Genomic DNA, 9403 nt, shown 5'->3' with positions numbered 1-9403 from the left:
ACAGATCATCAACCCCCCTAGCACAGCAGATCCCCCCTCCCCCAAAGACAGATCATCATCTCCCCTTAGCAAAAAATAGTTCCCTCCCCACAGACAGATCATATCCCCTTATAACAGAATAACCCTCCTTCTCAGATCATAATTAATCCACCCCACACCCTAGACATTCCCCCTTGAGACAGATCTCTCCATGATTTCATCTCCCTATCAGCCAGCCTTTTAAAAAAAAGACCTGTCACCTTACTCCTGTATGCTGCAGGTGCCGATGGAAGTCACCCAGGCAACCAGGGAGTCCAGCCCTGTTTGTCTCCACTGCACTGCAGCTTCCCCGGGGCTGTCATGATTTTACCTAAACCCAAGTCTGCCTGAGTCTCACAGGCAGCCAGCCTAGATTGTCTCCTCTACACTCTTCACCCTCCCCAGGCTGTGAAGTTAAAGTTTAATTTCACAGCCTCCCAGGCTGTGAAGTTAAACCTTAACTTCATAGCCTCGGGAGGGGACAAAGTATAGAGAAGACAATCGGGCTGGCTGATTGGGCAGCCCCGTAGCTTACCCCACCTGCTGCCACCAGATGCGGACCCATGCCTGAGCAGTCTTCCTCCAAGGTGCTGGTGCTGTGGCGTCTGAAGTAGCTTCCTTCTGTAAAGTGACAAAGCCTCTTCTCGTGTTAGAGGCAGGACATGGGCAGCCGGGCTGCCTGTCATGCTAAAAAAATTACAGCCAGGTGACACGGTATGGGGGGAGGGCCCACAGTTGAGTAGTGGCCCCACAGACCAATCGGCACACCGGGATTGGTAGAGAACATGCAGATGGGGGTGTGTGTCATGACCTGGCCCTTGAGGTTTCCAGTCAGAGGGCTGGGAGTTGGGGTGACTAGGTGGGGAGACAGCAGTAAACGAGGAGGAAGTACATACGACTTCCTCATCGGCTAATTCCAGGTGTTGAAGTCTAACTCATTGGTGGTTTTCACCAATGATCCCTCCAATTGGTATATGTGTTTTAGATGCACCCAATGAGCAGGTCGTGGCCCCCTGATCAGGGACCCAGGAATTAGCAACTGACAGAGAGATAAGAAGACAACTGAGTGGCTGGAGGTTATCAATGGTGATTATCGGTAATCACTGATGTTAGTAATACTGAGGTATATTGGTAGAGACCGATGTAGAATATCACTGGAGAAATATCGGTAGTGACCGATGTTGAATACCACTGGTAGTGACTGATGTTGAAGTTCACTGAAGTAACTGATAAGGATACTGGATTTCAACCTCTATACACACCTACCTATACCTTCTAAACCCTGCCTATAAACCTCTAAAATTGACGCTATTTGTGTACGCAGTCATACAGTAAAATAAAGACTTTAGACCTTGAACATGTGTTTCCAAAGCACAAAGTATTATTCAACCAAAGTACAGATAATACACGCTGTGATCTAAGTACAATTTAGTGCAAAGAAATTATACAGACCCAAGATACAGTCATACATACACAAGCGCTCTGGGACCAGATTCCGGCATCAGCAAGAGACCTCCGTCATTTAGCAATCAGCAGAATAGACTAGAAACCCAGGGTCAGAGCACACATATTTATACCCCCCCAGAAATAAGCTGAACAAAAGAGAGGTTGCGATTCCATTGGCTCTCCTTCACGGTGCATTTGTTACAAGGCACTTAACAGGTTGATTCAAATGGCCACAGTCCAGCCTTCAACAGCTGGTTGCCTTCGTTTTCCCACCTCATGCAAATCTAGACTGTTGGCTTTACAAAGTACATTTTTGGTTCTTTATGTCTTTACAGTCCATAAGTTGCGGACGCATGTTCCGATCTTCACACCGATGATACCGGAAAGCTGTGGATAAAGTGCGGATCAGTATAATATCAAACACGGCTTACTTATCACGTATTAAACCTTAGATACCAAAATAGTCTTTATTTCACAGCATTTGTAATAAATGAATAAAACTTGGATCTATTACTTTATAGCTATGGAACCTTTTGTGTAAGTGTGCATTATGTAAGTATTAGGGATATGGGAAAAGACGCTAGTTAGGTTTATCTGATTTGGGGCAGATGTGCACGCATTCAGCTAATAAACAGCGTTCGCATGCAGGATATTGTGCATTCGCTACTGTGCGTCATGTTAGCAGCGTAACTGTGCGTAGTGTGCGGTGTTTATGCATGAGATTCTATTTATGATGGATTTAACATATATATATATATCTACATATATATATATATATATATACACACACATATCTCATTCCTTACTAACAGTTTCAAACTGCAATGCAAATGTGTTTTGGGCAGTGAGCTTCACTTCTCAAACAAGGTGGGGACCCCCAACTGTGTTGGTGCCAGCCTGCCTGAAAAAGAGCAGATTTCTTACCAATGTTCATTCAGCCAAATTCAAGTGTCTGGGACATATTACAATTGCCACAGCTACACATGTCCACATGTGAGGTCTCTCTCTTTACATGCAAAAACACTCACAGTTCCTGGTGTATTGTCTATTCTATTTACTTTTCTCAGGAGGCTGTTTTTCTAGTTGTTTTGGTATTTCTCTATGCAAGGTTGTCCCCAGAATGGGCCTGTCATGGCTTCTAAAAAGATTATCAAAAACATTGCCATCTGTACTTAGCTCGTGAGTTGTAACTTAAAATGGCGCTGGTCGCAAAATGGCGTCTTGCAGATTCTTGTTTCTAAAATGGAGTCTAGCTGCCATTCACAAGATGGCATCGCACACACTAATTTTTGCGCTGATTCCGTCTCAGCCTCTAATCCAGCTTCGACACTGATTTTGAGTAATACTGAAGAATATTGATAGTGACCGATGTTGAAGAATATCGGTAGTGACCGATGCTGAATGTAACTGGTAGTGGCTGATGTTGAATGTCACTGAAGTGACTGATGTCGAATACCACTAAAGAATATTGGTAGTGAACCAATGCAGGGAAATTATACTAATGATCCTATTTGAATGTATAGATCTCAGATTTTTTTTAATATAACAACTATATAATGGGGGTAAGGTGGTATCAGGGAGATTGCTAGACTTTTCAGGATGACAGGGAGATTGCTACTATTTTAGGGAGTCTCCCTGACAATGAGGGAGAGTTGGCAAGTATGCAGTAGTGACTGAAGTTAAATATCACAGAGACTGGTAAAGCGTTCTAAGGATACAACAGCGTGGAGCTTGGAACAGCGATACGAAGCTAGCAGATACTGGAGAAGACAAGTTGTTCAGGCGACTTCCTGTTTCCTGGAGTCCTGCTTTATACCCTTAGGTAGCCATCCATTGGAGGAGAGAGTCATCTGAGAGGTGACCAGGCTACCATTGGTGTAGGGTTCAGTCAAGTGAGACAGACAATATGGCTGCGCCCATGACCGCTACCGCGGGAACTACAATATGGAGGATTGCGTGGAAGTCAGCAGGTCCCCAGGGATAATACTCAGCATGTCACCCGCCACCGCACCTGGCGTCTGACCGTGCGGCTAGTCACGGAAAGTCGGCGCCGTGGTGAGTTACAGCCGACCCCAGGCTGAATCCTGACAGTGTGGGGGCACAACACAAGAACAGAGAAATAGGTGTGTACATTATATATTTATCAGTTTCTTATTATCAGTTTCTTATATAACTCCAGCATATTCAGGGAAACACCTGAGCCTGGTGAGCCTGTATTTCTTTGCTCACTCCCCCTCATATTAAAAGCTGGCTATGCCACTGATGTGGTCATGAGATACGTCACAAAAAATAACTAGTGTACTATACAAAATGACCACTTGGTGTCAACGCAGCTTCATATCTTCAATAGTACTGAAAAAAACAACAACATTCAAATATTTGAATGGTTATTTTAAGAGAGAAGGTCAGTATAATAGTGTTTATTGGGGTCAGTTTTGTGATTCACCTCTTCCAATCATTTGGTTATTTTATGCAAAACTAACATTTATGCTGAGATTGGACTGGCATTGTCCTCTATAACCATAAATAAATAAATACATTGTTTACTGGATAATTATATGACATAATAACAGTCTAACATTTCCATTCAATCTATCAGTTTAAACAAATATTTATATTTAGTATGAAGTGTGAATGGTACATTTTTGCCTCTCTAAATTAGGGCCAAAGGTACAACAAACAAAGGTCCTGATTCAGAGATTTACATGTACGTTAATGTAATCACAGCTGCGATTTTGCACGGTTCGCAGTTGAGAAAATATGCCAATGTTTTCCAAGGTTTACCCGAGCATAGGGATGCCCACTGCTAAATTGATGTTCTTGAGGTTAATAATACTCTAGGAACACAAAAAGGCCCAAATTATGTGATTTTAGCTTTCTTGTCAATTTTTGAAAGGAAAATCCAAAGAGAAAAACCAGTCACAGCGTTTTGGCAAAAACCAAAACCGGACGACGAATTATCCAGCAAAAATAGTCCGGCACACATCTCTAGTAGACATTGGTTACATCAACGCAAATGGTGCAGCCATGCAGTATATGCGGCAAGTCTGACCTATCTCAAATACAGCGGCTCTCCTCACATGCAGAGAGCACTCATGCTGCAAAGGAGATCGCAATGGCTAATTTATGCACGCCCATGAAATGGTGTTTAAACGGCCAGACACGCCTGCTTAGCCACCCTGTTACCGCCCCCAAATGCTGACTACCTAAACTTTGCCATTGACTCCTCTGTGCGAGCGTAGTTGTAAAACAATCGCTGCGCATACACAGTGCAGCTTACATGCATTCACAATGGCAAACAATCTCTCCCTCTGTGTAATTATTGGCATTGCATATACATCTCAGAATCAGGCCCTAAGTCTCATAAGTGAAGGAACAAAATTGGTTTGGAAAAGAAAAGCTCTAGATTGCAAGTTCTCACAAGCATGGCACTGTCAGCCCTCTGTTCACCTTTATCCTCATATATCATTGTTTTCTTTCTATGGGGTCAATTCAATTAGCCGGCAACGGCACCTCAACTCGCCCCCCTCCACGTTGTGATCTCACGTCGGACATGTGAACAAAAATCCGCTTGGGAGATACCATAAGTGTGGCATATTGCCGCACTTACTCGCGACACGAGGGGGCCCGCAGTAATTGTATTGACCTCTATGTATGATCTATTTTATGTATGATTTGTTGTACTGACTATCTGGAGCTGCTGAGTTTATAAATGAACGATGATGATGATGATGATGATCACCAAAACATACTTTCCAAATTTCCTTCTTGACCTTTTTCTCTAGTGGCCTCTAGCATAGTTGCCGACTTTCTGGCTGCTCCTTCCGGGAGGGAGCAGCCAGATCGGCAGGGCAGCGGGGGGCGTGGCCAAAAAAGGGGCATGTCCGGACGGGTGCCTGGCATTTGTAGGCGTCACGGGGGCGGGGTCACGCGATCGCGTCATTTTGGCCACGCCCCCGCTACACAATGCCAATAATACAGGCATTGTGAGGCGTGGCCAAATTAACGCGAATCGCGTCACTGGCTGCCCCCGCAGCGGGGGTTAGGTGTAAATTGCAGGGGGATGTCGGGGGATCGGCGGCCGCCGGGAGGCTTGCCTGCCTTTCCGGGGGGGCGGGAGCTGCACCCGATAATCGGGAGGCTCTCGCCCAAATCGGGAGGGTAGGCAACCCTGCCTCTAGTGATTGAGGAGACTACAGGCCTGATTCAGAGATGTACGCAAATGCCACCACAACTGAGATTCTATATGCAGCGACTGTGCATACAGTCGCAAATGTCGCATGCGCCTGTATTTGTACTGAGACGGGCACCGGTGGCTTCACAAATCCAATCGGCTGTGTACAAAGATGCAGAATCAGTCGCAGATCGGTCAATAATCAGCCTTCTGGTAACCCTATGGTCACGCAGAATGGCTGTGGGAACTGAGATGCCTGATCCATATGTACTACATATGGGATCGCAGTCACAAGCTGAGACACGCCCTGAAAACGTCCCTGCCTGTGAATCATTTTGCGAATAAATCCCCACTGCAAGCGTCAACAAAAATTAAACTTGATGCACAACTCAGACGTATGCACAGATTATTGATAATTACTCAGTTGTGTAAACATTATCATGGTGCCCTTAGGGCCTGATTCAGAGGTGGATGGTGGTGCATTAGTGGCTAATCAGGGCCGAATTAAGCCTTCAGGGAGACCAATGCACTTGGGATAGGAAGTTTCGCTCCTCTGGCCCTCCCCCTCTTGTCAGCACCACCCCACTCGTCACCCAGCCCACCGCTGCACTGTCCTGTCCCCTGTATCCCTGTCTGTACCCGTTGTATGCGTTATTGATTTAGAGGTGTTACGAGTACAACATGAATATTACAGTGGTTCTCACACTCAGTCCTCAGGACCCCACACAGTTCACATTTTCCAGGTCACCCAGTAGGTGCACAGGTGTAGTCATTACTCACTGACACATTTTAAAATATCCACAGGTGGAGATAATTATTTCACTTGTGATTCTGTGAGGAGACCTGGAAAACATGTACTGTTTGGGGTCCTGAGGACCGAGTTTGAGAACCTGTGGAAAATCTACCTTCATTATTTATCAGGCACCTTGTAATATATTTACATTGACATATCACAATATGACATACTAACATTGAAAATGTTATATACTATCTTATCCATTAGAGTACACCCAGACTGAGGGCAGCCATCGGGGGGGACTGCTGGTACTGGAGACCCGGGCCTGAACACTTGGGGGACCCACTGCTGCCGCACAATAGAAGTGAGTTGACTGCCTAGCCCAATTACGCCCTTCCACTCCACCTCCTACCAACACCGCGGCCGGACACTCGGGGGGCCTGCCCACTCCTAGTACTACTCACAGCTCAGTCGCTCCTACCAGTTTGCCGCCCGCTCCAAGCAGCGCGCCCCCCACTACTATCCCCCGCTGCCACACAATAGAAGTGACTCGTGGGTCACCTCTCACCCAGCCGCCCTCCCTCTCTGCCTCCTACCTACGTCATGGCTGCCCGTGCAATAAAGATTTTCCTGTTAGCCGGTTCAGCGTGATGTTATGAATTCATGCCGCACTGCTGAATGGGAGAAGAACCATGGTGTGTATGGACTGAGGAACAGCCAGAACAGAAGAAGTGAGGTAACTAAGGTAAGTGTCTGGGGTTGTGGAGGGGGGTGGGACTGGGGGGTCCTGCCCCGGGCCCCATAATTTCTGCCCAGACTTGGTTGTCTTAGCATTTGTTGCAACCTGCCTGTACTGGAAATCCCATCCTGCCATCCCACATACTGCATATAATGGGATGTAAATACACAGTAATGGTGCCCACATTGAAAGGTAAGGTGTACCAAGCACAGGTAGGCACCAGTCCATTTTCCATGCACATCACTCGCATACCTCCCAACTGTCCCGCATTCAGCGGGACAGTCCCGTTTTTCTGAGATTGTCCCGCCTGCAGACCGCAGTGTCCCACGGTGGGGGGGAGGTTGGGGAGAGCACATACCACTGCTCTGCTTAGCAGAGCAGCGGGTGTGTAGAAGGTGAACAGATGCCATGTGCATGTGCACGGCATCTGTTCACCAGTGTAGGGACAGCCTGGCGGCTGCCCAGCATCTCTAAGAGTGCTGGGCATGCCCCCTTTAGTGATGTAAACGGGGGGTTGGCGCGAGGCTCCACTCCATTTTCATGAGGTCCTGCCCCTTCCCATGAAGCCACACCCCCTTTTCAGGCGCATGCGCGACCGGCACGCAAAGTGTCCCTCTTCTTGGTGCACAAAAGTTGGGAGGTATGCACTCGCTAAGGCCATACCACAAGGCAATATCAACAAGTGAACAAAACCGATACATGGTAACATCCATGTGTCCCCTCCCCCTGCACCTCCATGTGGCAGCAGCAGTAGCGCAGCCCCTACCTACAGTGTGGGCAGACTCTGGAGCTTCCTCTCGGGAATTGCGGGCAATAGACAGCCTGGGATCCAGGAAAGCAAATCCTCGGTAGCCAGGAATTGTTTGCAAGATCCCCTTCCATCACCAGTAGTGTCTCCATGGGTTCAGTGACCGCCTTCTTCCCAGCACAGCTCTCTATCACTGCGGTATACGAGGATCAATTCTGCTAGTTTCCAGTCTCCTTCAGCAAATAAGCAAGAAATACCGGGTTCACTGGATCCATCTCTGTAGATTTCCACGTGTAAGCACACATTTATGTTTTCCATTCCCCTTATTAAATAAAATAAAAAGTTAAAAATACATACAAACTATTAAAATAAAAATATATATATTTAAAACTTTTAAACACTGAATAATTGCTCTGGCCATAACATAACAAATATTGCAGTGGTAAAAGTTAAATAGGCTTCCCCATGCAAATCTTATCACAGGCAGAAGATAACACCAGTGAGAGCAGTGCTATCACCTCCTTGCTGGGCTGTTTTTTCACAGCCAGGAATTTTGTTCCAACAGTCGGGAACAGGGGCGGATTGGGAAGCCGGGCTGGTTGCCGCTGGGCCGGCCCCTTAGCTGCCGTTAGGGGCCGGCGGCCGCACCTCCCGCACCCCGGAAGCCCGGCTGCCGCAAACGGGGCTCAGCTCCGATCGCGCAGCGTTACAGGCTGCTCCCTGTATCTAATGTAAAATGGCCGCCGGGGGCAGTGGCGGATTGGTCCCCCTAGCACAGACAGACAGTCTGCATCGTGCCCTGAGCTGAGCAGTCTGTGTTCAGCCTGTGCTGTGATCGGAGCATGTGTAATGCGCGAGCGCATTACACATGCTCAGATCACAGCACAGGCTGAACACAGACTGCTCAGCTCAGGGCACGATGCAGACTGTGCGGTAGCCGGAGACTGGAGTTCTCCTCTGAACTCCAGTTTACGGCTCTCCCCACAGGCACTATGGGAGAGACGTCATGACCGTCTCTCCCATGGTTCCGAGGAGCAGCCTGGCGGACCAGAGGGCGGAGGACTCAGGAGCGGGTTTAAGGTAAGTTTTTTTTTTTTTGTGTGTGTGTGTCAGCGGCTATAAGGGCACTCCAGGGGGCATTGCTATAAGGGCATTCCAGGGGGCATTGCTATAAGGGCACTCCAGGGGGCATCGCTATAAGGGAACTCCAGGGGGCATACTATAAGGGCACGCCAGGGGGCATCACTATAAGGGCACTCCAGGGGGCATTATTATAAGGGCACTCCAGGGGGCATCACTATAAGGGTTCATGACCTCCAGCCAGCGTGCACAGCACAGACATTTGCTGCCCAGGGGTGAGTAAGCTGCACACCCAGCTTTGGCAAAAGTTAATCTGCCCCCACAGGCTAGGGGAGGGTGACCAAATAGACTAATAGGAAGATTTAGGTTTTCTCAGTCACCTTTACTGACAATAATATTTTGAATTGAAGGACACTAATGCAGCTGATGGACACTTCTGCCCACTGTTTGGCTCAGCCTCCT

At 47.5% G+C, this 9403-nt stretch overlaps 1 long non-coding RNA gene across 2 annotated transcripts; it reads right to left on the bottom strand.

Moving 5' to 3' along the window:
• Nucleotides 1-1432: 1432 nt before the first annotated feature.
• Nucleotides 1433-8576, bottom strand: LOC148454576 (uncharacterized). 2 transcript variants are annotated; one of them, XR_015874799.1, is made up of 3 exons: nt 8380-8576; nt 7880-8183; nt 1433-1851 (listed from the first exon to the last, which is right to left on the bottom strand). It is a non-coding gene; the product is annotated as an uncharacterized LOC148454576 (long non-coding RNA). The 2 variants fall into 2 exon arrangements; XR_015874798.1 differs by having other exon boundaries at nt 7884-8183.
• Nucleotides 8577-9403: the final 827 nt, after the last annotated feature.

This window comes from Taudactylus pleione, unplaced genomic scaffold (assembly GCF_031769625.1).
Source record: "Taudactylus pleione unplaced genomic scaffold, aTauple2 ptg000977l, whole genome shotgun sequence".
Taxonomy (NCBI): Eukaryota; Metazoa; Chordata; class Amphibia; order Anura; family Myobatrachidae; genus Taudactylus; species Taudactylus pleione.
The sequence above is the reverse complement of the archived record's forward strand: the minus strand, read 5'-3'. Positions and strand labels throughout refer to the sequence as shown.